The sequence below is a fragment of the Saimiri boliviensis genome, chromosome 5 (genome assembly GCF_048565385.1).
Source record: "Saimiri boliviensis isolate mSaiBol1 chromosome 5, mSaiBol1.pri, whole genome shotgun sequence".
Classification (NCBI taxonomy): Eukaryota; Metazoa; Chordata; class Mammalia; order Primates; family Cebidae; genus Saimiri; species Saimiri boliviensis.
In genome coordinates, this window is record NC_133453.1 from 36,176,983 (window position 1) to 36,183,201 (window position 6,219).

Genomic DNA, 6,219 nt, shown 5'->3' on the forward strand with positions numbered 1-6,219 from the left:
CCGGCCCCGCCGCGCGCTGGGTGACGCCGTGCCCAGGCTCTGCGGGCCGGTAAGTGGAGCCCGGGAACCTCGTACCCTCAGCTGGGTCGCTCCCTGGCTCGCTCCCTCTCGCACGCATGCACACGGAGCTCTGGGGAGCTGTAATGGGACCCGAGGGCTACCCACTCGGGGATTGAAACCGGATCTCAGAAAGCACCCCCGAGAGAAGAGCGAGGAGACTGCAGGGCTGCACCCTTCACAGGAGGGGACTGCAGCAGGATGCAAAAGGAGCCCGGGAGCAGGTGCTTCTAGTCACGCCCACCAAAAACAACCCGGGGGCGAGGCTGCCAGGTGCTGAGAGGCTGGAGTGGCCCGAGGGCCTGTTAGGAGCTCGCTTAAGCACAGCCTTGCAGCTGCTGTCTGGAGCCCTGGGGTAGCAGAGCTGAAGGGAACCTTTTCCTTTTACAAACGATAGGACACTGAGTATTCGGCCAAAGGTCACACCCCGAACCCAGACATGATCGCGGGTATTGACCCATAGCCTTCTGGAATGCGGCTGCTGTTGTGCATTTTATTAGGATAAAAAAAGTCAAACCTTTAGGCTCATGATTTGGCAGGTGTGTATCTATCATCAATTGAAATGGGACTATGTGGGGGATATCAACGAATGACACTTGTTTCATTCTTAGCTCTCATGTAAATGAGCTCCTTTGAGCTTAACAACAACCCCGTTGGTAGATAGTATTCTTCGCATCTTGTGCATAAAGAATGGTGCCCCGGAGAGGTCAACAGACGGTGGTGTTAGTTCTGTTGAAAAGAACTCAGGTCTTCAGAGCTCAATCTCTGTTCTCTCCGAGCAGTTTTCTTAGCCATCCTGTAAGACCCTCAGGGCTGCATCATGTGTTTCTCTACAGAAGGATTTACTCCTATTTGGACACACTTACGTTGAACTTGAATTGCCTAGGATGGTATCATAATGCACAGGAGATTAAATTTATGGGTTTTGAGAGATTTTTTTAGTTAGCTCATTCATACTTTCCATAAATATAGATTGGTTGTCTTCTATGTATAGAAGGTCAATGGCAACCAAGAGGATCATGTAAACCAAGTCCATAGTAATTTGGTTGCAAATCCAATACAAACTAATTTATATTTAAATAAACCAAAGACAGAATCGATCTCCTCATAGAATCAGAAGATCCAGAGAACACTCCCTTGAGGCAAGATTGAAAGCAGAAACTCAAACCATATCCGCAGGGACTAGTTCACTCCAGCTCTTGGCTCTATCTGTTCCTCAGTGTGGTCTCAATTCTCAGGCCAGCTCTCTTCGAAGGAGGCACTATATCCTCATATTAGAGATGAGTAGCTGAGACCAAAGGAGGTTAAATGGTTTGGTTAAAATCTCATTCTTAGAATGTACCAGAGGCTGGCTTAAAACCCAGGCCATCTGATTCCAGAGTCTTCATTGTAACTGATGTGCTGCTTCTTACATGGGAAGTACCAAATGAGTAAATCAATCAAACAAATAAATACTAATGCCGTGCATTAATGTGTGGCCCTCACCTTTAATACTGGGTATTTCATGGACCTGTAGAATGATACAGAGCAAAGATTTTCCAACGATGAAATAACTTTGCATGTTGCCATCCTTCCTGCTTTGTGGCTTTTTTCTTTACAGTTGCTCCAGACTCATTTTCTGCTACTCCAGTCATGAATAGCTCCTGTTCCTCTTCACGAATTCCTTCTCAGCCCAACTTTAGCTTCTTCCCAATACCTAGAACCCTCCACCCAAAGTCCTGGCTTTGAGAATCTTCATGTGAACCATAAAGAACATTCCAGCTCTCCGAATTCCACTTGGGAAGTTGGAATCAGGACTTAGGTGATGCAGCAGAGGCCATGCCATCGTGAGATGAAGGAAGAGATGACTCTAGACAAGGATGAGAATGGTGCATTGTGCAATTCTGCACACCACAGGGTGACCTTTTATAGCCCTAAGTTAGTATGAAGAGTTTAGTATTGACATTTCATGTTTATTAAATAGCCAGCTTTAATTTGTTATTCAGCCTTATCACAGCATACATAGAAACGATTTATCATATATCAACAAGTGATTTTAAAAAATAACACAATTGCAACACACATTCATTCATACCCAGCAAATTCCTAAATCAGTATTTCGTGCCCCATGGGACCACCTGGGCGGAAGACAATAGATAATTTGCCTTGATTGAGTAATACTAGAGGATTCTAGGCCTGGGTTCCATTTTCTTGTTTTGCCTGCTCGGTGGATAAATATTGCCTGTGATATGATATTTTTCCATTTGTTATCCAACAGTTTACCAAGTACTGGAGTAGCCAGTAAAGAAATGTTATACAGAGAACAATAATCCTGACCAATATTATTAAACCGCCCTGACTTGCGAAATTTTAACTAAAATGTCAGGCACTATCAGATGTATATTGAATGAAGAATGATAATATTTAATCTATAGTTGACCAGTAATCGTTTCACAGTTAAACAAAATATTTTCACCTTTCATGGAATTATTTATAGCAAGTACTATTTATCACCAAAAAAATAATCAATTTTAGTAATTAAATTATTTCTAAAACCCTTGGATCATTAGTAGATCATGTTCTTTTGTCCCTTGTGAAAGCAAGGTGCAAGGACTCCCTAAAAAAAAAGAAAGAGAAAAATGGGGATTATTTTTCACTTTTTTCTTTTTACATTTAAAAGCAAAGTGTATGGGTTATTGTTAAACTGGGCAAGAATGGATTTTTCTTTAGATGTGTTTGTCTATAAATACTGCATGGCATTTATTTGTTGACGTTTTTGGTTATTATTTCTTTAGCTCCCCTGGATGTACAAATAACAATGCTCTTCATCCTAATGGGAATTTTATGGGACACCACTTTTTTGGAAGGTCCATCTTTTTGCCTATCCTATAAGCAAGACTCACAAGTCTCTACAAATGATACAGCTAGATCACCCCTCCTTATACTGAATTCTACCTGTAGAAACTAATATTCTCCCTCAGTTTGTTTTCTTGAAAAGGAGCTGAATCATGAAATGAGCATCTCTTAAAAAAAAAAAAAGTAAAATGAATAACCGAAAGCAAGGAAACTGTTCTGATGCTGTTACATTGTTAATTTTGATGATTAGTTAAATGTTCCTCATTGTGTGATCTCCTTCTCTGAAGCATTGGGGCCCATTCACAGTAAGCACAGGAATAGGCCCGACTCAGGATAAAACCGGCTCCTTTCACCTCCAGGTGTCTGTAAAAGACTGTTAGGAAAAGGGCCAACAGCTGTGGTCAGGGGTGCTCTCCAGCAAGCGCAGCTGTCCAAGGTTAGCTTCTGAACTGAGGTAAGGGTGCAACCAAGAGTTCTCTTTTCAAGTCTACTAACTTTACTGAAGCTGGCTTTCTGATTCTCATTTATATCCCTTTACTTGGAGAGGAAGCGAACTGTCATCCATGTAATTGACAGAAGCTGGAGGGAGATTTGACCCGCGATATTTCAGTGTTTAAGTCATGTATGAGCAGTGATAAGCAGTAGATAAGCTAAGTAATCTTAGGCACATGTCACTATCCTTTTTTGTAAAATGGGATGATAAATTTATTTTAAGGTGTAACATACCCAACACACAGTAGGCAAGATATATTGCCCTCCTTCAACTTTTTTTTTTTTTCATTTGCTAGCATTTTTAAATGTCACCTGTTTTCATTGAGTCTGAAACTACTTCCAAAATGAAACAACTTGAACAAAATGTAGAAACTACACATCAACTACACAACTTCAGGAGACCGAGTGTAACTAGCTCTGTAATGAGGGTGACAGAACCATAGCAAAATTAATGTTAAGATGTGTATTCTAGTTTATAATCTATATATTATTTCATTTGATGCTTAAAAATTAATATTGAAACATTTAATCTAGTACGTGAGAATCACAGAATTACAGAGTTGAATGGGGCTTTGGAGATTGCTTGGCACAATATCCTCATTTTACAGATGAGCAAACTGGACTAGTCAAAGAAACTGGTTCAGCTAGGATTAGAACCCAGATCCTCTGGATCAGAGTCCAGTGCTTTCTTCATTTCCCTGTCTGCCTGGTAATAGAATTTATAACATTAGATATTTGACCAACATTGGTTCAAGGCTTTGTGGTTTGTTGTTGTTGTTGTTGTTGTTGTTGTTGTTGTTGTTGTTGTTGTTGTTTTTGAGACAGTCTCACTCTGTTGCCCAGGCTGGAGTGCAGTGGCACCATCTTGGCTTACTGCAGTCTCTGCCTCTCGGGTTTGAGCAGTTCTCCTGCCTCAGCCTCCTGAGTAGCTGGGATTACAGGCGCGTGGCACCACACTTGGCTAATTTTTGTATTTTATTATATAGTAGAGACAGGGTTTCACCATGTTGGCCAGGCTGGCTTGAACTCCTGACTTCAAGTGATCTGCCTACATCAGCCTCCCAAAGTGCTGGGATTATAGGCATGAGCCACCATGGCCAGCCATGGCTCAAGACTTTGAACTCTCATTGGGTAGGAAGTGCTGGTATGCTATTCATTCTTCTATCTATTCCTGCAGTTGCAATTTAAACTTATGATTCTGAACAGTTATTCTCCCCACAATTGTAGATATCAAAAAAGTCTGCTGAGTATTTAAATAACTATTACAGAAAATTATAAACCACCAAAGGATTTTAAGCAGCACAATAACATGATCAGATTTGTGTTTGGTGGAATGCAGAGGACCTGGGAGACAGGCAGAAGCAGAATCCCCTGCTTAGTTCATTCAATCCACCATTCATTTTTTAATGCAACAGTAGTTTTTAAACACCTATAATGTAAATGAGCACAAAGTGACTATGAGGCTTAGACTTTAGTGAGGAAGACAGATAATAAATGACTCATCAAAGGAACAAAATATTTGCACATTTTTATAAAGTATAATAAAAGGTATAAACAGCTGGGTTGTGTAATAAAGAATTATTGGGTAAGGGAGAACCTATTTACATTGGATGGATAAGAGAAAAAAAGATACTTTGGGAAGAACCCAGAGAAAAGGTGAACAGCAAATGCAAATATCTCTGAGATAAGACCAAGAGTAAAGTATTTTAGGAATTAAGAAAAAGCCAGTTTGGTTCCCGGATCACTAATGGGCCAGAAGACGGGCAGGTAATGAGGTCGAAGAGATTGTCTACAGCAGTGGCCTCCTAAAAGAGTAAGGCAATATAGATGATGAAGAAGGGAAGATTGGAGATATCTTTCTGGATTTGTGATACAGCATGATAAGGCTTTGGGGAAAAATTAAGAAACACTGGATTCCAGTTCAGACAACTAGTTAAGAAGTGACATTATTGGCAGGGCATGGTAGCCCATGCCTGAAATCCCAGCATATTGGGAGGCCAAGGCAGGTGAATCATCTGAGGTCAGGAGTTCAAGACCAAACTGGCCAACATAGTGAAACACTATCTATTCTAAAAATGCAAAAATTAGCTGGGTGTGGTGGCATGTGCCTATAATCCCAGTTACTTGGGAGGCTGTGGCAGGAGAATTGCTTGAACCTGGGAAGCAGAGGTTGCAGTTAGCCCAGCCTGGGCAGCAGAGTCAGAATCCATCTCAAAAAACAAACAAACAAACAAACAAACAAAAAAGACATTAATTAAACCTAAGGGAGTTGGAAAGCGGGGCGGCCTGCTGATGTTGCGGGGGAAAAGAATAAGTTCAGTTGGGACATTCTAAGTGTAATGTGCCTGCAAAGCAACCACATAAAAAGGTTTAGTCAGCTAGAAATACAAAGTTTGGAGCTCAGGAGAAAGTCTAAAGACTATATATTGAGATTTAGGGGTTATAGATTAGAGTTGAACTTGTCAGAACAGAAGAGATCAACACAAAGAAGTTTAAGATGAAAAGGCAAACCGGGCATGGTGGCTCAAGCCTGTAATCCCAGCACTTTGGGAGGCTGAGACAGGTGGATCATGAGGTCGAGATCGAGACCATCCTGGTCAACATGGTGAAACCCCGTCTCTACTAAAAATACAAAAAATTAGCTGGGCATGGTGGCGCGTGCCTGTAATCCCAGCTACTCAGGAGGCTGAGGCAGGAGAATTGCCTGAACCCAGGAGGCTAAGGTTGCAGTGAGCCGAGATGGCACCATTGCATTCCAGCCTGGGTGATAAGAGTGAAACGCCATCTCAAAAAAAAAAAAAAAAAAAAGATGAAAAGGCAATTGAGCTTAGACTA